Below are 23,613 nucleotides of genomic sequence, written 5' to 3'. Positions count from 1 at the left end.
TTGACTGGAAGTTGTTGTCGCCCACGTGCATTACAATATTGACCATTTACTGGCCAAAAACAATTACTTACATCAGCCACAAGATTGCACTGAGGACTGTTAGGCCAGAGGCAACCGATTTTGTTCCATTCTCTACTTTTAATTATTTTTTCTCCCAAAAAAACATGCATGCAGTAACACTTACAATTATTAAGTTTTTTCTTTTTTCTTTATTAAGGTGTGGTAAATTATGGGTGGCAAGAAAAGACAGGTGAAAATTTCTTTTACTATTTATTTACAAATCAAAATTTTCTCTTGTTATACAATATACCTTCTCTTTAGATTGAGTTGACTACATCTTAAACTTGTAAAAGCTCTCTCTCATTTTTTCAAAATTATCACTTCTAACCACTGCATGAATTTAAAATTCGCAAGCAATTGAAAAGGATACAAATGAATGCTTAGTAGCCAAGCTTTGAAATGTAGAGAGGAGCATGTGAACATGGTGGATTTTACTTTTGGCTCGGCTGGCTGAAAGAGAAGTATGCCTTTTTTGAAAAACACTACCCACAAGAGGATAAAAATAATCCTATGGCAAGTAAACAGCCCCAATAGCCAAGATAACTTTCATATGTCTTACTGACATATATTTGGTAACATTTCTAGTGAAATTTGCAGTATTTGGCATGTTTTTGTGAATTTGAAAGGATTTCATGGATCAACCTGAATTTTGCTGCTCTGCGACCCTGCAAAATACCAGAAGCCCTGTAAAGTAGTAAAGGTGTTTAATGATGCGCAACCAATTTTTGAGCTATGTAGAGAAAGCACACCTAGCATGCATTGCCCCTTTAAAGTGCTATTGTTTCTGTCTACAGTTTTGTGTTATGAATGGGAGAATTAGGAATCAGGTTCCTTCATTGCTTGTTTGTACTATAATATTCTGCTCAGGACGGGGAAATTTCTGCAGCTGATTACAACATTTTTACAATAATTTATAACATCAAATAATCTAGTGCATGTAGTTAATTATCCCTTACAAAATGTATTATGTTGTCAATGGGCTTCCTGCTGTGAACTACCCAAATGTTTGCACTTCTGCCCCAGTCCACAAAAAGGCATTTTGCAAGGAACATTTGGATTTTTTATCTGCAAAGCACCCTTCTGTACCAACTGACATCCATGTTTTTAAGCACTGTGGTGTTTTAAAAGACAATGATAGACCTGAAGGTAAGTGCATTCAACTCTATGTTTTAATTTTCATTAATCAAAACATTCTAAAGGCTTATGGCGAAAATGAAATAAATTTTACTTATTAGTTTTACTATATAGTGTATTTTCTATGTTCATTTTGTTATACAGTTGAAGTGCTCTTAGCAGACATTCCCATAAGTGTACAGTTCTACTTACAGCCACCTTTGGCAAAATCCTGTTTGATTTGTTGCTCAAACAAGCCCTGTACTTTATACATTCACGTAAGCGGTGATCTCCAATTGTGAACATATATATTTACGGGTAATCGCATGTGTGTCCGTTTGTGGGAGCTTTGACTGTTATGGTATAACCCGTAATGGGTTACAATCCAGGGACTAAACCCAAAAACATTTCCAGGTATAGATGATGCTACCCTCTCCACTGACAAAACCCAAAAAGTGGAAAGAGTAGTAAACTCTCTTTTGGACAGCACAGCTACATCTCTCGGACAATCAACTGTATTGTCTCAAGGTATTATCCACTAACAATGTTGTAGTAAGAGTTATATTCTGTTTTTCCTATAATTGGCAAAATAGCAGATAGAGGAAACGTTCATTTCATGTTTTGCAAACACGATTTGGATTTGCTGAATTTGTGCACAGAGCAGAAGGCAAAAACGTTTTTAAGCTTTGAATCAAGATTAGATCTTATCTTAAAATGCACATAGGTCTATACTTGGATTTTACTCAGATTCAAAGAAATGCAAGACATCATCTGTGTCAAAAGTTATGGCATATGACATTTTCATATACTGTCATATTAGATGAGCAAACTCATCATGACTCTGTCTTACAGCTGTTTTAGGTGATGAGGAGATGTTTTCTCAGGCTAACAGCAACACTCTATTACATGACTGCGAAGAAGCGACCCCGACTGCATGCAACAAGGAGACTAGTGAAAATCGACGCCTACAAAAATGGTCTTGTGGACACTTTTTTATTGTTAGGGGCAGTGGAATAATTGACAAATGAAATCCCCTTTTAAAGTACATCATTTTTAGCTCATTCATGTGCACACATGCACAACCAATAAACGAGTATCGTGAGGGTGTAATGTCGACGGAAGTTGTGGACTGTAGACGGAAATAGGTCAATAACGATGTCACAGCTTAAATATTCTATTCTGCAGTCTAGCTAACTATTTTTTTGCAGATCTTTCAGTAAGTCATCAATATCAATGGCAGAAAGTCGGTATAAAGTGATATTCTTCCCTAAAAAATTTGGCGGGAAATATTGCTGACTAATGATTTTTTTTGGACTTTGCGAGACCAATTACTCCGATTTGCCTGTAGATACCAATTTTAACTCAACTGGATTTTGATAACAGTGCAAAAGACTATCACAAAAATGCATTTTTGTGGAAATAAACTGCCGCACTTTTGAAAAACGACTCACTGAAAATGGCTAAAATTTTTGTTACGCTCATTGACGATTCGGTGGCAATATTTGGCACCTCGTGAAAGCCATAGAATTAAAGCGAAAGACCTCTAATATTTCTTAATCAACTCATAAGGGGACAAATATTATCTCACAAAAATAAGAGTTTCTGGAATTTGTACCAAGTATCTTTTAGGCTCACCTAAAGTTGCCCGCAATTTCGGCCATTTTAGACCACTTGACCGGCCAAAATCATGATGTGGTGATATCTCAAAGAAAAACGAACGCCTACCTCGGCAAATATCACGGTTGTTAATCTTTTCAGATAGCTTTCATGCTGTGACAAGATGAAGGTAAACGGCCGACCTCGATCTTTTGGTACTGCCTGGTTTTCTCTGACAATAACACTTAAGGCACACAATTAAGGGTAACCCATTATTTTTAAAGAGACTGCCATCAGAAATAAGGATAAATAATTACAATACACAATTACTGAAAGCATGAAGGGCAAACATAGATCTGCAATATGTCTTAGACCCTTATGCTTGTGCAACTTATGTTTTATCCTACATTACAAAAGGGCAGAGAGGCATGAGCAGGCTTCTGGAAAAAGCAACCAAAGAAGTTAAGATAGGCAACAAAAATATTGCTCAAAGAGTAAGGCATATTGGAAACATATTTCTGAAAGCTGTAGAAATAAGTGCTCAAGAGGCTGCATACTTGGTGTTACAAATGCCAGTGAGAAGATCTATCCGGGACTTTCAGTTCATTAACTCTTCACATCCTGATGAAAGGGCATTCCTGTTAAAGAAATTAGACAAGATCAAGGAGCTACCAGATAACTCATGTGGTATAGAATCTGATAACATCATTAAGTGATACCAAACACGATCAAAACAGTTAGGAAATATTTGCTTGGCTGATTTTGTTGCCTGGTTCAATTGTGTCAGGGACAAAGAATCAGACACTGATTTTGTTGGACAAGTCACTTCATCTTACCATTGTTGTTTCTCCATTGATACATGTATAAAGTAACAATGGAATTAACTCATGATGAACAATTGTTCGAATAGTCATTTCGATCTTACAGTTCTTGTTCCTCCATTGATATAAAGTAACATTGCAAATGACTCATTATGAACAATTGTTGGACTAGTCATTTTAATCTTACCATTATTGTTCCTCTGTTGATATAAAGCAACAATGGAAATGACTCATGATGAACCATTGTTGGAATAGTCATTTCAATCTTACTGTTGTCGTTCCACTGTTGATATAAAGTAACATTACAAACGACTCATGAAATACACCTGAAACAAAGTCACAAATACTACCATGTCATCAGACTAAGACTATTTTGTTAGTCCTTATTGCTCTTATTCCATTTATGTATGTATGTATATGCATAACCCAAATAACAACAGGAAATAGCTCATCATTCAATGCCACCAAAACTGTGTCAGGAAGATACATGTAACTCACAAATACTGCAGTTGCAAACTGACTCACAAGCTTCCACTTTAATTGTCATTGTTGAGATTGTTGTTTTTTGTTACTTCAAGGGGAAAAAGACAAATAGCTCACGTTAGCAATTATTCACAATCTTCATCAAACTCAGTCACATAAAGCAGTACAAAATACTACTATGTGAAGAAAATGCAACCATCACCTGTAAAAACGTTTCTCACTAAACTAGACTGAAAAGAAATATTAATGTCAGGCTTGTTACATAATGCCTAAACACATTTTCAATGCAACTGATATCATTTTAACTTTTTCTTTTATTTTATGCAGGGAAATTTATCCTATTTAGACTTTGATCATAGCAACCATTCCCAATATCTTATAATCTACTTCTCACTACCAATATTATAACATCTAACACATCTGTCCAAAATTAAACAAAACAACAAATATACAACACAAAAACACACCATTCTATACATTTCTTAACAAAAAACTTAGTCTCATTCATTCTTAAATCTGTCTCAAAATGTATGACACAAGACAGTTCCAATGCAAAGCTCAACTACGCTAACTTTCTGATCTAGGATTCAAATTGCATCGAAATAACTAATCCAAAAAACTGCATCATTGGTCTAAAATATGGAAAATGAAGATGCAGGAAAAAACACACATGTTCTAATGAAGTATTATTACAAATGCATCGTCAGGCAAATAACAAAGTAACCAGAGTCAAAAAATTATATACAGAGAATTCACAAAAGATCAGAATAATTTCAATTCTCTAGATGCCTTCAAAGCTACTATTTAGTGAAGCCTTTTCTTTCAAGCAACACCTCTTTGCTAACACAGGCTTGAATGCATCTACAGACTTGCAACTATTCTGATCCTTTGTTATTCTCTATAATTTTCCAACTCTACTCGCTTTCTTATTGATGCACCTAACGTTATACCCAGGGGGACCGTGAGCAGTAATGAGGGCTTAAGGGTGGGATTTGGGCCAATCAAGAGTTGCTCCAGGGTGGGTGACTTTGTTTGCACTTAAAAGTTATTGTTGTCTCAGGGGTGGGGCTTTGAATGTTTTAGGGAAAATGTCAAACCCTACCAACTGACAGGTGCATAACACAGTTTAGTTAGAGTGTACATTTACAGTTGAGTCGATGAACATTGTTTAAAGTTGTCCTCTTTTTGTTCTGATTGTTCAAAGTGATGATTCAAGAACAAAATTAATGTTATAATGACGATTATTCTGTTTCACAATAACAATATTTACAGAAATATTCCTGAAAGTGAAGTATGATCATCGCAGTAAATTTTCCAATTTAAGCAACTGGAAAGAAGAGGCCTGACAAAAAATCAGGGCTTCAACAGGATTCGAACCCGTGACCTCCGCGATACCGGTGCGATGCTCTACCAACTGAGCTATGAAGCCACACATTGGGAGCGAGGTCGATTAATTGAGTTCATATCTTCCCGTGAGTGAAATGATGTGAAGTATATATGAAATAATTCATATTTGAACTGCGGTAGTAGATGAAAGTGAAGTATGATCATCGCAGTAAATTTTCCGATTTAAGCAACTGGAAAGAAGAAGCCTGAAAAAAATCAGGGCTTCAACGGGATTCGAACCCGTGACCTCCGCGATACCGGTGCGATGCTCTACCAACTGAGCTATGAAGCCACACATTGGGAGCGAGGTCAATTAATTGAGTTCATATCTTCCTGTGAGTGAAAGGATGTGAAGTATATATGAAATAATTCATATTTGAACTGGGGTAGTAGGCTTCTTCTTTCCAGTTGCTTAAATTGGAAAATTTACTGCGATGATCATACTTCACTTTCATCTACTACCGCAGTTCAAATATGAATTATTTCATATATACTTCACATCATTTCACTCACGGGAAGATATGAACTCAATTAATTGACCTCGCTCCCAGTGTGTGGCTTCATAGCTCAGTTGGTAGAGCATCGCACCGGTATCGTGGAGGTCACGGGTTCGAGTCCCGTTGAAGCCCTGATTTTTTTTCAGGCTTCTTCTTTCCAGTTGCTTAAATTGGAAAATTTACTGCAATGATCATACTTCACTTTCATCTACTACCGCAGTTCAAATATGAATTATTTCATATATACTTCACAGAAATATTCCTGTTGTAAAATTTTCAACTAAATGATGCCAGTTACTGCAGACAAAGCAAGATAAATTTTTGGTAAACCAACATTGGGAACAGGGACCTTTTTAAAAAACCAACAAAACCAATATGATATATCAGATTTCCAACAGTAAAACTTAGGAGGTTGCATCACTTTTTTAATGTTCATTTATCAAAACTTCTCCTGTGTGATGCAGATTTTGTGCAACCTCTTTACATGCTAAAATTTGATTTAAGATACAAAAATGCATTAGGTGCTGGATCTGGCTCAATATCCTCAGTGTTGGGCAAATGTCATTGACATTCTTGTCTAAAATCCTCAGGTAGAAAGTCATCAATACCATCAACAACGTTTGCCAATTCAGCAACCTCTCTCAGCTGCTCCTCTGCTACTGCAACCACACTTTTCCCTACCATGCCTCTTTGGGCAGGTATAAATGTGTTCCCAGCTAAGAGGGTGAACCAACCTTTGAACACGAGTGACCCTAGCTGCAAGAGGGTGACCCTTGTAAGTTGTAACCAGGAAATTGTTTTTCTAAAATGTAAATGGTTACCATGTTTTAAAGGAAAATGAGACAAGTTTTCTTTATTAAAACAGGACCTAAGATGAGTGGTACAATTAAGTAATGATGGTATAATACCAGTGCCTGATGTTTACCCATCATTGTCATCACTTGCATCATAATCACCATCCTCTACCAAAGTGCCCAACTGAATCTTGAAAAACCTTTCCATTCTCTCCAATAGTTCTTTCCACCATGTTTCAATCTTATTCTGCTTTGAAGGTCCACAAAACACACATTCAGTGCCATCACCCACATCACCACACTGTGCTCGAAGATAACTATGGATGGTAGCCATAAGTCCAGTTTCAGATTCTCTCTTCACAAGTATCCTGTCAGGTAACACTAGGAAATAGAGCATCTAAACTCAGCTTTCAGTGAAATATCCATATTGATTAGCCTAGAATAAAACATTTCCTCTGCCCTGAAATCCTTGTCAAGATAATCTATGATGTTCAATGTGGTTTAGATGTCAAATTTAGGCCTCACCAAATGGTATGCAGTACATCAGCAGGAAAAAATTTATGACATGCACAGTCAAACCGTTTCTCGGAAACACTTGCTCCAGTCAAATTATTGTAAACTTTCTGGCAAATATTGTCTTTAAACGTGAAGTTTTTGGCCCATAGACATTCAAAGAAGGAAGAATGGGACACAGCTGAAAGTGCTACCATTTTAATTCTTTCTCTTTCGTTGTGTAAGTGGCAGAAATACTTATTTTTTTTACTTTTTTGCCCTCCTCAGTGGGCAGAGGCGGTGATATCAAAAAAAACGAAATGGTGAAATTCGAGATTTGCCTTCTAGATTCCTAGCTAATGAAGGCCTAGAGGCATTTTATCAGTTACATCAGGTTTTAATAAACACTGCTCTGCCTTACATTTCACTATATTAAGTTACTGTCAATTCCTTTCAACCTTGTTTTTTCTAAAAGATTCTTGTGGTTCAACTGCTGGTGTTCTTTACAGTCTTCCCAAGATTCACAAATCTGGCTGCCCTTTTTGTCCGATTGTCTCCTCCATTAATACATATAATTACAATCTTGCTTCATTTCTTGTGGGTGTCCTGAAGCTGATCTCCACAAGCCAGTTTACAATCAAGGACTCTTTCAGCTTTGTGGACTGGGTTAAGTCTCATAAACATAACAATCAAATCATGTGTTCCTTTGATGTGTGTTCCTTGTTCACTAATGTACTGCTTGATGAAACAATTCAAATTTGTCTCAATAAGTTGTACTCTCTCCCTGAGCCTCCGAGATTACCACAACCAGTCCTTAAAACTGCGCTTGAGTTTGCAACAAAGAAAAGCCACTTCATATTTGACGGACAATATTATGATCAGGTTGATGGTGTTGCTATGGGGTCACCATTGGGTCCTGTTTTAGCTAACATTTTTATGTGCCATTTCGAGGAGCAGTGGGTGAGTAATACAGTGGCCTGTCCATCCATTTGGTTTTGATATGTAGATGACACTTTCTCCTTGTTTGACAATAAGGACAAAGCTACAGGTTTTCTTGTTTTTTTGTATTTTATTGATATTTATATAAGTTTACAAATAAGAGTGACAATAACAATTGAAATTACATTTGCAGATAAAAGAAAGAAAAACTAAATAAACTAACGTGAGTACAGATGGAGAAAAACGAGGAATACTATTACTAATGAGACTACTTAAGAGGAAAATACTAATACACCCAAAATACTTACTAACAATTTATATTAATGAATAAAAACTACGCTAATTTTTACTTTTTTAGAAGAAACTACATAGACTAACGCTAGTATAGATGAAAAACAAAACAAAACAAGAAATACTGTTACTAATAACACTACTTGTAAGGAAAATACTAATATACCAAAAATACTTACTAATATATTAATAAAACTATGTCAATTGTTACATCTTTTAGGCTGCCGGCCTAAATACAATTATTTGTAATAAATTTCTTCCACTTGGCGTCATGAAATGTTCGCTTGCCATTAGAATCGGAAATAACCGTTTTGATTTGATATACTGAGGAAACAGTAAATGTGTTGTTTTGGTAAGATCAACAGATGATTGAGAAGATAAAAGTCTACTTGTCTGTTCCAAAGTCCAAACATTTTGTCAACATCTGATAGTGCTTCGATTTTTATTTCTATCGTATTTAGCCAGTTAATTAGTTCTCTCCCGAAACTGTTGGAATATTCACATTTTATTAGTAGATGTTCGATAGACTCACTTTCTTTTTTGCAGAAAGTGCACAGAGGCGAAGGTACTAGGCCAATTTTGTGGAGAAACTTGTTTGTCGCTAAATATCTATGTAATATCTTGTATTGGAATTCACGGGATCTAGAATCAATAGCTACTTTGAAGGGAATTCGATATATCTCTTCCCATTCCAGTGTCTCGCTGTATGTCTCTGTATACCTTAGCTGTGCAGTTGGTACACTCTCGTTCTTTGAGCGAACTTCGTTATAAATGCTCTTGGATATGACCTTATCCAAGTTTACATTGTGGCCATTTAGGTGTAACTGTGTGTTACTGGAAAACGTAGAGTTTTTCAAAAATTATTGCAGGTTTTTAAATGTTGTCGCCACTGTGCAGGTAATGCGTCTATGATTGCCATTAGCTGAAACTTTTCTTTGGATGTAAGCGAAGAGCTTGTAATAATTTGAAACCCTGTGAATACTGCATTTTCTTTAGTCGTAAGATTGCCAAGTGTAATAATTCCTTTTCTAAATAACTCTTCGTAGAAAATGGACCTACCTTGTATACAAATAAACTTGTTGTTCCAAATCACTGTATTGTGTATTTCTTGACAAAGTGCTTGCTCAGTTATTCTACTCACGCATGAATATTCTGCAAAACATCGCAGACATTCTTCATAATAAATGGGTAAATTAATAGGCAACTTCTTTAAGTCAAAAGCACAGCACAGAAGTAGTTTCGACCCCACATTTTTTAGGTAATGGGAAAAAATAATCTTCCAATTACTTTGTTGATCATCGGCAAATTTCTTGCAACACATGATCCTTTGGCTTTTAATAATCGATTCTACATGAGGCGCTTTTAGTCCACCTTTATCGATATCACTTACAAGTGATAAACGTTTGACTTTATCTTTTCCTTTGCAGATGAACTGGAAGAGTAATCTGTTGACTTCCATTACGGTATCTTTTTGCACACAAATTAAACTGGCTCGGTACATGAACAATGGTGTCACAAACGTCTTTACAATCTGAATTCTTCCTAGAATGGTAAGGTCCCTCCACTTCCACCTTTGCAACGTTTCTTTAATGGATTTAAGAATTTCATCAAAATTTAACTTTTTTCTTTGACTTTCATTGTAAGTAAAGTAAACACCTAAAATTTTAACCGTGTCTTTAATTCGGATGTTTTTGGAGGAAATGACATCCATTGCTGCCAAGGAGACTTGATTACCCAAAAGCATACATTCAGTTTTTTCAGAGTTGATTTCAAGTCCAGAGCACTTACTAAACAAGTCGGTAGTGCAGAGAAGGGCTTCGAGAGATCTCCTGTTTCTTACAAAGGCTGTAACATCATCGGCAAACATTTTAAGTTTAATTTCTTCCTTATCAACTTGAATCCCTTGGATATTGTTATTTTCATGCATGGAGATGGTAAGAATTTCAAGACAGATAATAAACAAATACGCTGATAGGAGGTCACCTTGTCTAACACCTCTCCGTACGTTGAATGGGCCCGTCGAAAAACCATTATTCATAACTGAACTTGTTATATTTGATAAAGTCCTAATCCAACGCACGAAGGAAGGGCCAAAGTTAAAAGTTAACAGCGTTTCAAACATAAAACTTCTGTTAAGCAAATCAAACGCTTTTTTAAAATCAATTGCTAGCATAAAGCCTTTGATCTTTTTCCGTTCAGTAAATTCTAAAATATCGTCAAGACTTCTAACTGCGTCAAAGATAGACTTTCCTTTAACATAAGCATTTTGATTATGATGTATTATATCAGGTAAAACCTCCTGAAGTCTTCTTGCAATTGCTTTTGATCCAATCTTTGCATCCACATTATTTTATTAATGAGATTGGTCTCCAATTGGAAATATGTCTTCTGTCTTTTCCTTTCTTTTCTATCAAAGTTGTAATCGCTTGCTTTTGTGAATTTGATAACTCACCGTAGTCAAAAGCACAATTTAGACTTTCTACTAGAAGATTACCCAGAACACCCCAGAATGTTTTATAAAATTCTACAGTAAGTCCATCATTTCCTGGTGATTTGTTTTCTTTAAAGGATTGTAGGCTTTTAAAACATTCTTCCACCATTAGCTTTCCTTCACAAGTTGCTGCTCTATCTGGTGAGAGTTTAGGAATTGCAGAATGTTGAAAAAAGGAATCTGCAAATTCTGGTAAGTTACTCTTGAGACCGTATAAATCTGTGTAAAAATCTTCAATCTCATTCATAATTTTCTTTGGGTCTGAGCTTAAAGTTCCTTTTTTAGTAAAAACTTTACGGACACAACTTTTGGCCTTTTTATGAGATTCTAAGCTTAGAAAGTACTTATTATTTTTTTCACCCTTCTCGTACCAGGACACTCTCGAACGAATAATAGCTCCTTTCGAAAGGTAATCAAACTGTGCATCGTACTTACTTTGAAGAATTTCAAGCTGCTCAATATTTTCTGCTGACGGATTAGTAGAGCACTTTTCCTGGTACACTTTAAGAAGTGTTTCTATTTCTAGCAATTTGTCTTTTCTTAGCCGTGCTTTCCCTTTACTATATTTTATAGAAACTTGTCGGATTCTATATTTTATAAGATCCCAGAGCACTCTTTTGTCATTGACCTCTTTAAATTCCTCAATCCAAACGGGTACACTTTCACTAATGAGTTTTACATACTCGTCATCCTTAGTCAAACTAGAGTTGAATTTCCAATGAGATGGACCATGCTTTTGTTCTTCTATGCCATTAAAAATTAATGTAATTGCTAAATGATCTGACTTTATAGAAGGTATAATTTTAACTTCTTCGACTTCGACTTTGTCTTGGCAGGTGTCGCTAATCAGCCAAAAATCTAGTCTTCTTTGGATCAAAGGTTTGGTTTGCTTCTAAGTAAACAGCCTCTCTTTTGGATTTCTTACTCTCCAGATATCGATCAAATCCAGATCCAAACAGATTTCTTCAAGAATCTTAACCGATTCTTTTTTTGCTGGTGAACCACCCAAACAGTCCAGACTTGAATCAATAGTGACATTGAAGTCACCTCCAATGATAACGTTTTGTTCAGCGCTTGTTATGATGTCATCCAATTTTTCATATAAATCTTTAAAGTAAGTACATTGATGACGTACCTTATTTGGTGCATAGATGTTGGCAAAGACATATTTAACTCCTTGCACAGACGCATTCAAAATTATAAATCTACCGTTTTGGTCGCACTTGCAGGATTCTTCTTCAAAATCTAAATCATTTCTAATGAGTGTTATAACGCCGCAACTGTGATTTGAGCCATGCGTGAAAAACATTTTCCCATTCCATTGGGTTCTCCATATATTCTCGATTTCTATTGAACTGTACGTTTCTTGGAGAAAAATAATGTCTGCTTTTTGCTTATTCAACCAGATAAACAAAGCTTTCCTTTTTCAAGCGAACGGATTCCATGTACATTAAGCGAAAGAAGTTTAAAATTCACATTCTCCTTTTTGCTTGCCATTGTATAATTATTATATGACTCAAAAGAGCTGTTTCCAAACTGGCAGCTCCAAAAGAAAAGTCTACGCAGTATACATAGAAGCAATAACACGTACACTCACTAAATAGACATTTTAAACACATATTAAAACAAAAAACTAAACTAATTAGATGGTAAAAGGGTCTCAAGATTTGAACCTTGGTTTGGACCCTTGGGACTTTGGACTTATTCAGCTATTGTTATAAAAACAAAACAAAAATGTTAGGTGCTAATGAAAAAACTTTGGCAAATTAAATGTTTTGGTGTTTCCTTCCATTAAATTTTGGTATGCAAGAATTTTATCGCAATTCTAATTACCATTTATATCACAACATTAGCGGCACCAAAGCAAAGTTAAGACTTATAAATTGCCTATCAGTTGAGTGTTCTTATAGATAGAGATAGCCTAGCCAATTATAGAGGTTTGGTGGCGCTTTAAACAATAAAAGCCGATCATCGACTTTACAAAATAAAATGGAAATAAAGTCAATCAAAGGTTTTTACTCAGGAGTAGTTGATTGCTCGCTTGGCAGCAAGTACTCTGGTAATGTGTCAACAGAATATTTACTACTATTTATAATTAGGCTTTTACCTCTGAGTAGTACCTTAGCAATGTTCAGTTGTTTAGCTTTCCTAAAGGCAGCACACGTAATTTAGCTCGGTCTTTAGCAGATTCTGGAGAGAGATCCTTGTCGATAAATACAGTCGGGAAACGGGCGCTCTTCAGCAATTCCTTTCTCTTAAACCACACCAAATCGCAGTCCATACGAGATAGAAAACGGGCTAATATTGGTCGCGGGCGAGGTGGTCCCTGCATCTCTTCTTCATTCGATGTTGAAGGTGTTTGTGTGCTCACATTTGGCTTTCCTGTACGATGAACCACATGAAATTTGACATCTGAAGGCGCTCCAAGCTCGGTCAAAACTTGCCTCAGCTTCTGAAAACATTCTTTGTTCGTCTCATTTGGTTCTTCTGGGATATTATAAAAAAGTCAATTTTCCCTTCTTGAGTAATCCTCCTGTTTTACCAGTCAACTCCTTAGGGTTTCGACCTTCTTCTCTAAAGTATCATTCTTTTTAGTGGTGCTGTCAAGTTGCTTTTTTAGTTCTTTGTTCTCTTCTTTGAGCAATTGAACTTCTTCCCATACAGCATTTAGAGATTTTGTTGTCTCGCCCAGTTCTTCTTTAACGGACTTGATATTGTCGTTTAGTTCAGTCTTTAAAGTTTCTATTTCATCATAAATCTTTGTAAATCCATTTTCAATGCGATTTTGGATGCTTAACAGCCTCTCAAGAATTTCGTCAGGCTCCCCGGTTGATGAACTTGAACCTCGTGGCCGCTTTTTTTCCTTCGGTGGCATCGTTAAAATCCAGGTCCAGCTACGTGAGCCAAATATTTGTGTAGAAACAGTCCATCTAACCTTTTTTGTTCACAGTGCATAACCAAAACTTCAGCTTACAAATCATTAAATCGCCATAGTTTGTGGAGCTATCGAAGCAGTGAGCTCGACGCCATGATGGTCAGTCCCAGTCCCCCCTCAACAACAGGCATCCCAATATCAAATTTACTATAGAACTCGAAGAAAACCAAGAGATTCCATTCTTCGATGTCCTCATGACTAATTTGGGTCAAATGCCCGAAACGTGGAGAATGCGGCTCAACCGAAAAAAGCCCGATCACTTCGAAGAAACCAGACATGGCGGACGAGGACTTTGAAGAAGCCTGCAAGGGAACCACTGTAACCCTTGACGCAGATGAAGACGAGCCGAGCCTTCTGGAGATAAAGAAAATTCTTATCATCATTCAAGCAACAATTTTTTTCCATCAGTCAGGAAAATAAAGCATTAAAGAAGGAAATCGAAGAGCTGAAAGCAAGTGCTAATGTCAACGAGAGGGAGCTTAAAGACTTAAAAGACTTGATCCAGAAGGCAAAGGACAAAAACAAAGCTTTAAAAGATTCCCTAGCTTCCACAGATAAGCAGCTAAAGAACGCTAGACAGCAGTTAGTAAAACAGAACGAGGAATCTGAAAGACTTAGCAAAGAACTTGACAATCTAGAGCAGTATACTCGCAAAAATTCATTAGAATTTTATGGCATACCACAAGACGCTTACTCCAACGCAGAAGAGGTGGTAATCAAAGTAGCAAACGCTCTCAACATCTCCGTAAAACCTAAAGATATTGAGATATCTCACAAGCTCAACTACGGCAAGGTAATAATCGCAAAGTTCTGCAGTCACAAGGTCAAATCAGTGATTTACAGAGAGCGCACAAAGCTAAAACAAGTTAAAGTCTCCGACCTCTTTCCTAGTTATCCCTCCTCTGGGCAACAGCGAATTTTCATTAACGAAAACTTAACCGCGTTTCGGCATAGAGTGGTGGAAGAGGCAAACAAGCGACGGAGAGAGGGAACACTAATAAGCGTCTGGACTTTAGATGGTAAAATATTTGTCAAGACCTCTCCAAGTGGATCACCAACCCGGATTTTTTGCAAGGAAGACCTGGACAATATGTAGCAGATCAAGAACCCGTATCTTCTGAAACATTAAGGTAAAGTCAGGAAAGGGTGTCTAAACATTAATGATTAATCGACTCCCCCCAAAAACTGGTCATTTTTATTTTTTGTTGCGTGTTTATTGTCATTCTCTTTTATACCATGTAAACATTATTTTAAGTTCGGTTATCTTCACTGTTGTCATTCTGAGTCAAATATTTTTCAACCGATTTGTCGTCTACATAGGTGCACAATGTATTTTTTTCTTTTCTTCCATTCTCACACAATACCTCACTTGTTATGCTCTAAACTCCAGACCAAAAGCAATACTTTTCTTAAAAACAGAACAAAGCTAAACAGACTATATGCTAATCTGATATTTATGCAAAATAGCCGAATGAAAATTTTTTGATCCCTTGTAAAACAATGAATCTGAAAATAGCATAACTTAATGTCAGGGGAATAGGGAACAATACTAAGAGAAGAGAGGTGTTTAATTGGCTCAGATCAAAAAACTTTTCAATATGTATGCTGGAAGAGGCCCACTGTACTGAAAACACAAGGGACAAATGGACTAGCGAATGGGGTTACAAAACACTCTTCAGTTGCTGCTCCAGCAACAAAGCGGGAGTCAGTACTCTTTTTAATAACAACTTCAACTTGAAGATTCTAAAGGCTTTTGTGGATCCGAATGGCCGTTTCGTAATGTGTGATATCGAAACAAACAGTAAACTTCTAACTCTAGCTAATGTATATGCACCCAACGAGGACGACCCAGATTTCTTTCAGGCTGTTTTTAGTCACTTATCCAGCTTTCACTGTGAAGAAATTATAATCGGGAGGTGATTTCAATTTAGTTCTTGACTTAGTTAAAGACAAGAAAGGTGGCCTTCCTAGAACACATAAGAACGCCTTGAAGGTAGTTCAAGATTTCTGTCAAAGCCTTGATTTGTCCGACATATGGAGAATTCTCAATCCAGAAACCAAGAGGTACACCTGGTGCCAACGGTTATCCGACATACACTGTAGATTGGACTTTTTTCTAGTAAGCCAAACTTCCATTTGCAATATCACTCAGGCAGACATTATCCCAGGGTTCAAAACTGATCATTCCATGATTACTCTAAGTTTATCTTTACACTCAAACCCCAGAGGAAATGGCTTTTGGAAGCTGAATACTTCTTTACTATCAAAAACTTGCTACCTAGATAAAATCAAGGCGGCAATAGAAAATACTGTAAGCGAATATGAAAATGATGAGACGGTCAACCCTATCTTACTTTGGAAAACGGTAAAACTGAAAGTGAGAGAGAAATCAATTTCTTACGCGGCATCAAAAAAATCAGAAAGAACGAAAAGAGAAGAGGATCTAGTAAAGTCAATCGCGATTTTAGAAAAACAACTTGACAACGGAAACAGTAGTGAACCTCCAAGCCAGAATGTTATAGAAAAACTTAACACCCTAAAGAGGGACCTCGAAAAAATAATAGAATATCGGACCAAAGGTGCAATCCTTCGTTCAAAGTCTCAATGGTATAATGAAGGCAAAAAGAATACCAAGTACTTTCTGAACCTTGAAAGTCGACATTTTAAACAAGGAACAATAAGTCAATTGAAAATTAACGACACTGAATTTGTCACTTCCGACGTAGCAATTTTATCAGAATGTGAATCTTTCTACAAGAGTCTTTATACTTCCAAGGAAGATGACGGCCCCCAGTCACTTTTCTTTCAACAAGTTAATGAAACTGTGTTAGGGCTCGAGGAACAAGAGAGCTGCGAGGGTCCTTTGTCTGAAAAGGAATGTGCTGAAGCTGTAAAAAGCACGGATTTGGGCAAGACACCTGGTTCAGATGGTCTCCCAGCCGAATTTTATAAAGTTTTCTGGAAAGATATCTCCTCCCTCTTGATCTCCGCACTTAATTGCGCTTTAGAATCTGGCTGGAATCAGAAACAATGTGAACATAAAAGGTATATGTGTTAACAACAATGAAATTAAAATTAGCCAATACGCCGACGATACTACACTGATTTTAGACGGGTCAGAACAAGCTCTTCTCTCTGCCCTTAGTATGTTAGATGAATTTAGTAAAGCTAAATGAGAAGAAAACGGAAGCCCTGTGGATCGGTTCTAGTATTGGAAACGACAGACTTTCTCTGCCAGGAAAGGAATTAAAGTGGCCGGAATCCAAAGTTAAAACATTAGGACTGTGGCTATCAGTCAAGCCTGAAATAGCTGCTCTGCTAAACTATGATGAAAAGGTGGAAAAGATAAGGAAAATCCTTAGCTGTTGGAAGTACTGTAGACTGACCTTGCTGGGAAGAATTACTGTTTTGAAATCGTTAGCCGCGTCGCAGTTAGTTTATTTGCTATCTCCTTTGCCATCGAATTACAATGCTTTAAATCAGATCAACAAGCTGTTTTATCAGTTTCTTTGGAACGGAAAGGGAGACAAAATCAAATGCAAAATTATGATAAATGATTATTGTGATGGAGGCCTAAAGATGATTGATCTTATTTCTTTTAACAAAGCTCTAAAAACAACATGGATCAAGAAATACCTAGATACCGCCAATAACGCAAAATGGAAAATTTTTTTTGATTTGGCTCTAAAACACTATGGTCGTGAAAATATTTTTGCTGGCAACCTCAATGTTAAAGACACCACAACATCTATTAAAGCTACGGATGCATTTCTCAAAGAAATTTTGGAGGTCTGGGCGGAGGTCAACTTCGAACAACAAATAAAATCCCAGGTGCAGTTTCAAGAACAAAGCCTATGGCACAACTCTCTAATTAGAATAGCAAACAAACCAATATTCTTTAAGGACTGGTGTGCAAAAGGAATTACAAAAGTGAAACATTTACAAAAACCAGGGAGCAGCAACTTTCTCTCTTTAAATGATTTTCAATTAAAATACAGCTTAAGTGTCTCTCCTCTTAAATATTACGGGATAATATCGGCTGTAAAGACCCTCCGTAAAGAAGTGGATGATCATGATAATAGTCAGGAGTACAAGCCTTTTTGCACTAAGCTTTTAGAGACTAAAAAAGTAAGCTCACTTGTATACAAAATTCTGACAAGAATCAAAGGCAAAGTTCCAAAAAACAGCCAAATGAAATGGCTTCTAGATTGTAACTACTCAAGAAATGAAAATCTCGACTGGAGCTCAGCATACCTTTTGACATCACGATGCACCAGGAGTACCAAACTGATCGAATTCCAGTTTAAATTTTTACACAGACGTCTAGCAACTAATGACTTTCTATATAAAATTGGGCTTAAGGCAAATGATAATTGCACCTTCTGTCAAGAAGGCCCAGAGTCGTTAATGCATCTCTTCTGGACATGTCACGAGACATCTAACTTTAGGAAAAGAGTATCAGAATGGCTGCAAAGTATAAAACTAATGCCCAAAACCTCCACCCTATTAAACATTACAGCTTTTGATCTGAAACCGGAAACATCAAAATTTGCACTTCAAATTAACTATTGCCTTCTTTTAGCTCAACGTCATATCTGGCTAGCCAAATCTAAAGAAATGTCCCCTAACTTTGACCATTATCTATGCTTTCTGAAATCAAGGCTTGAGTTGGAGACAAAAAGCGGCGATATGGAAAAATGGGAACCTCTTGCAGATTATATACCTACTGATAGATAGCATCACTTCCTCTGAAGTGTTTGCAGCTATCAACTTTGCCAACCATCTCGTACATACGCTGTCACGTACGAGCTTTTCACAGCAATCTGCTCTTTATCTTCACTCTCACATACTAGTAATGCTAAACGTAATCAACCTAACAATACACTTGAAACACTTGTTTCATTTTCTTCCCTTTTGTACCATTTTCATTGTTTTTTTTGTTTTTATTGTAATGTGTTAGATTTATTTTTGTGGATTCAAAGGTGCTGTAAACACTATTAGTGTGAACATTGTAAGTATAGTATTGTAAGAATAATAAGTTTTGTCTAGTACAATAGTTAATGTCAGCTCTGTAAGTAGTTATTCCCAAGTAGTATCTAGTACTGTAATCATTTATTCTGTGTTCTGTAAGGCAATAACATTAAAAAAATTAAAAAAATAAAAAAAACATCATCAAAATGCCTTTTCTACAACAGTACAACGAAAAAAGACCTTCACAGGTCTTTACACCAAGTGGGATTCTTTCACACCAAGAAAGTACAAAATCAATCTGATCCGCACCCTCACTTATCGCTGTTTTCGCATCTGTTCAACATTTTCTTCATTACAGGCTGCTCTCTCTGATCTAAAGAAAACACTGCTTCTAAGTGGTTACCCGAAAAGCATAATTTTCCTCAATATGAATGATGTCTTAAACAAGCATAGGAACAGTCCTTTGGAAACTGTTACCACGATTCCCAAGAGAGATGTAATCCTTGTGCTTAATAAATTTTTTGGTTTTGTCAATCTTAGGTTGATTTTTCAGAACACTTGCCGAGTTAAGTCCTTTTTTCCTTACAAAAATCGTTTAAAATCGCTCACAAAAATCTAAAGTTGTCTAAAAAGCCAGCTGCTGGGATTGTGACGCTTTCTATATCGGCAAAACAAAGCGATGACTGCATGACAGAAAGGTCGAGCATTTTAAAGCCCTTACGCAAGTGGGTCACACTTCCACCGGTCATAACATCAAATGGGACCATTTCGAGGTCTTAGCTAGTGGACAATGTGATTTACATTGTAAAATAAAAGAAACATTGTTTATACGAGACTTAAAACCAACACTTAATGACAATGCTGGCAGTGAAAAGCTGTCACTTTATTAGCTATCACCTTTTCTTTTTGTTATTGTTTAGTAATTTTCACAGTAAACATGTCAGTACTGGTGATTTTTAATGAAAAGTTTGCTCAAAATTACACAAGAGTGTAGCTTGTATAAGATAAAATAACATAAAGCAGTGTACTAATGTACATGCGGTACCATGTTGCACGAGAGAAAAAACAAGAAATAAAATGCACACAGTGGCAACAAACATAACACATGAACTACCCATGGTTTGGAACAACAATCTAAAATTTTCTTGATGTTTCACATGCTACAGCAAGCATCTTCGGAAGTGGCGGTTACAAAAAAATGAAAGATTTAAAACTTAAAAATACAAAGCAAGGTACTGGTAACTAATGCGGCTTACTTATAATGCTAGTTTTAAACAACTGCTCCATATGAATAATAATGAAAAACAATTATGTATGTTCAAATTCATTGTAAACTGCTGACTGTTCAACTTTACAGTAATCATGTATTACCTTATAATCACTCAGAAGTATTTTGATATTTACAATCACTATTATTTACAATGCAACAATTTGTATTTTACAAATGGCTAAGACTCCTCACAAACTAATTACTTTATCTGAATCTCAGATAGGACATAGTGGAAGCATGTTTAATTCAGTATGGAATTGTTACTACTGAAAATAATCTTTTTACAAAAGTACATTTTTAGAAAGAGCCACCCCATATTTGACTTTCACTCTTCTTGCATGGGTAACTGGGTGGTATGTGTGTCCAAAGTGGATGGAAGATCATGTTCAAAGACTGTGCAATGTTTGGCAGGTTTTGTATGAGAACTGGCATTCTCTTGGTAAGTCATGTATTGAAAGTTCCTGTCCATAACCCCATACCTCAGTAGCTGTAAGTTGCATAAGAGATGGAACCTTTCCAGGTGTTCTGAATTCTTAATGCCAGTTGGCCGGAATGACCTCTGGTTTTCCAATTGTGCCTTTGCTGGAAGCTTTCCAATGCAGTTCAAGTTTGCAGTCTTCAGCTTTAAGGGACTGGATCATGCTTGATGTGTTGCTATTTAGTTTCCTTGCTTCCCAAGCTTTGGGATATACATCTTTTGCTGTCAGTGACCCATAGTTTTCACATGTTCGGATTGTATTTCACTTCTTTCTTGCCTCCTGCAAAAGGTCTGAGGTCAGCATGTCTGCATATGCCTTCATTGTCTCTTCATGTACTTCTCTTTCTGCTTCAGTAGTGCAGTTGTTTTTCCACTGTGAAGTATGTTCTCAACAAATGTTATTGAGGCTTGTTTTGACAGCTCTGACATGTTGTTTTGGAGATAAAGTTGTGAAAGGTTAAACTGCCATTCATCAATGACATTGTTTACAGGAATACTGAAAATGTGTTTGGCATAGAACTAAAAAAGGTGGGGGTTAGCTTCTTTGCTGATGAGACTACTCTGTAGTAATGTTGCAACTCTTTTGATATCATTCAGTAGTTTTGGTTCCTTAAAGTTCCAGACTTCTGCCCATTTAACTAAACCAGCTCTGTCCTTACAAACCAATGTGTGAAGGTTTTGTCTGTGGACATAGAAATTTTGCACTGACCTGCTTTCTTTTTCTCTTTCAGTTGACAGCGTAACAGGAATTTCAAGACCCTTTAAACAGAATACCAGGAAGAACTTTGGTATCTTGGATCAGCTCCAATTCCAAATAAGTCGGGGAAGGACAACCACTCTGATCCGTGATCGTTAACAACTTTAAGTGCTTCTTGCAACATTGGCCACTGCACTTCCTGATGAAAGTGGTCGATGATGTGGATGTCTGACTTTGGCATTATTTCCAGGACACTCTCTCCAAGTTGCAGACAGGCTTTACCATACTTCAAGTGCCACTGAAGCATCTCACAGAAGTATGTCCACCTTGTGTCAATAAAGGACTGGGTAAGGGGTGGCTCTTTACTTAAGATTCCTAGTGATACATACATTGATTTGTACTGACTTGGGCGTTCATGATGACGCCAAGATACATTACAGAGTAGTTGCAATACATGGTTGTTATTCATGTCACCCTTGGCCCCAAACCCAACTTGGCACATCCTTCTTAACATAATGGTCCGGACATGGGGGTAACATCCAAAAACGAACATGTCCTTTTCAAAAACCCTTATATTATTTGCTATTAAACCATTAGCTTTCCCCTTCTGGGTTGAGGCATTATCCCCAACCAGCTCTGAAACATCCATTATGCCATATTCATCTCGAACAACATGATATTCTACATCAGACTGGTGTTTTCCAGACCCAGTCGCTGTCAAACTGTTACCAAGGACATACGCCCTGGGCTTATTGATCTCTGGGCACCAGCTGTGCACACCTGCAATGTGCTGCTCTTTGCCACCTTTGTTGGAGTCATTACTCCATACATGGAAATCATATTGGCTACCTGCAAATCTTTTGCGTAATATTAGTTTATCGGCCTCTCCTAATAGGATAATATTCCAGTCTGCCAGTGTGGATGGCGAGAAAACAACATTTGTTGGGGGGCTACAGTTAAATAAAATACTGAAAATTAGATGTAATGCAATCGGTGTCTTTTGGCTAGAAAACAAACATGCATGTTGTAAATATCTCATGCAGGCCAAACATGACTGTTCTGTGATTTGCTCCATTTTTGCCATGAGAAAATGTTCCCACAAGGGAATGCCTAGGTTTCTTTACATTTTCATCATTTTCCTTTAATTGTCTTTTCAGCTTTGTGGAAGCACATTTTAGTCCCTTGTAGTTTGTTACCAACTTGTTTCATTTTCAATTCAGCAGACTTCAAAGTTCTTTCACGTTTCTTTGCTTCACTTTGTAACTTCGAGACATCTTTCCTTAGGTCATTGTTAATTCTTCTCAAAAATACTGTAAATATGAAAATGTCATCATTGAAAACTACAATGTTCCTTACTATGATAAATAGGGCCTTACAAGTTTTATGCCAGTACTAACTTGTATTTTGTGTATTTAAATAATAAATTTAAGGATAGAAAAGCTAAAGTATACAGTGTACTTGTGTGGATTTCTGAAAGCTACCTTTTCCTCAGCGGTCCACTTATATTGAGTCGAGATGTTGACCTGCTAATTTACAAAACGAAAGGTAGACAAACCCTCTGGGAAAAAATGCATTCTTACAAAATTTAAGTCTAGACTAAAATTTGTCAGTCACTTTTGGTTAAAAGGCTGGTTTTTTTTTTTAACATGAACCTACGAGAGTACCTGAAGTACTGATGTAATATACAAAAGCTGGCTGGCCACATAAAATTAAAAAATAATCTAAATATCTATCTAATTTTGAACATTTTGCAATGGTAATAAGTTAATAAAGATGGTGAATCTTAAGCTCGGTAATGAAATGTGAAGGTGAATTAATCAACATGACATGAGCGTGGGACAAAGAAAAATTCTGAGTCCCCAACAGGAATCGAACCCATGACCTCCCGAACACCAGGTGGGCGCTCTATCCACTGAGCTACGAGAACTCATGGAGAGCAAGGTCATTTAACTGAGTTCATATATGACAGGTGTCCTGCATACCGCTAGGATCAACGCTATCAAATTCATCATGAGTAGTGATAAGTTAGTAAAGATGGTGAATCTTAAGCTCAGTAATGAAATGTGAAGGTAAATTAATCAACATGACATGAGCATGGGACAAAGAAAAATTCTGAGTCCATGCTCGTGTCATGTTGAACTAAAAGAGTATCTCCCTCAAAGAGACCTTAACCTATCAGGAAATAAGAACGAACTATGTGACGAGGTGTTTTACACGTACAAGCTTGCAGTTCCTAAAAGCCTAGGTGTTAAAGAGGAGGAAAACATAAAAAAAACAAACAAGTGAAAACAAGTTAGTG

The 23,613-nt window shown here is 36.7% G+C and overlaps 4 pseudogenes; 1 reads left to right on the top strand and 3 right to left on the bottom strand.

Annotated features, from left to right (window-relative positions):
- Window positions 1–6,073: 6,073 nt before the first annotated feature.
- LOC110052250 (uncharacterized) lies at window positions 6,074–7,408 on the bottom strand (annotated as a pseudogene).
- Window positions 7,409–12,978: 5,570 nt separating this feature from the next.
- LOC149099378 (uncharacterized) lies at window positions 12,979–14,135 on the bottom strand (annotated as a pseudogene).
- Window positions 14,103–15,015, top strand: LOC149099377 (uncharacterized; annotated as a pseudogene).
- A 6,315-nt stretch (window positions 15,016–21,330) lies between these two features.
- Window positions 21,331–23,323, bottom strand: LOC149099376 (uncharacterized; annotated as a pseudogene).
- Window positions 23,324–23,613: the final 290 nt, after the last annotated feature.

The sequence above is a fragment of the Orbicella faveolata genome, unplaced genomic scaffold, assembly GCF_042242905.1.
Source record: "Orbicella faveolata isolate gen_17 unplaced genomic scaffold, um_ofav_v1 contig_46, whole genome shotgun sequence".
Taxonomy (NCBI): Eukaryota; Metazoa; Cnidaria; class Anthozoa; order Scleractinia; family Merulinidae; genus Orbicella; species Orbicella faveolata.
This window is presented reverse-complemented; position numbering and strand designations above follow the sequence as displayed.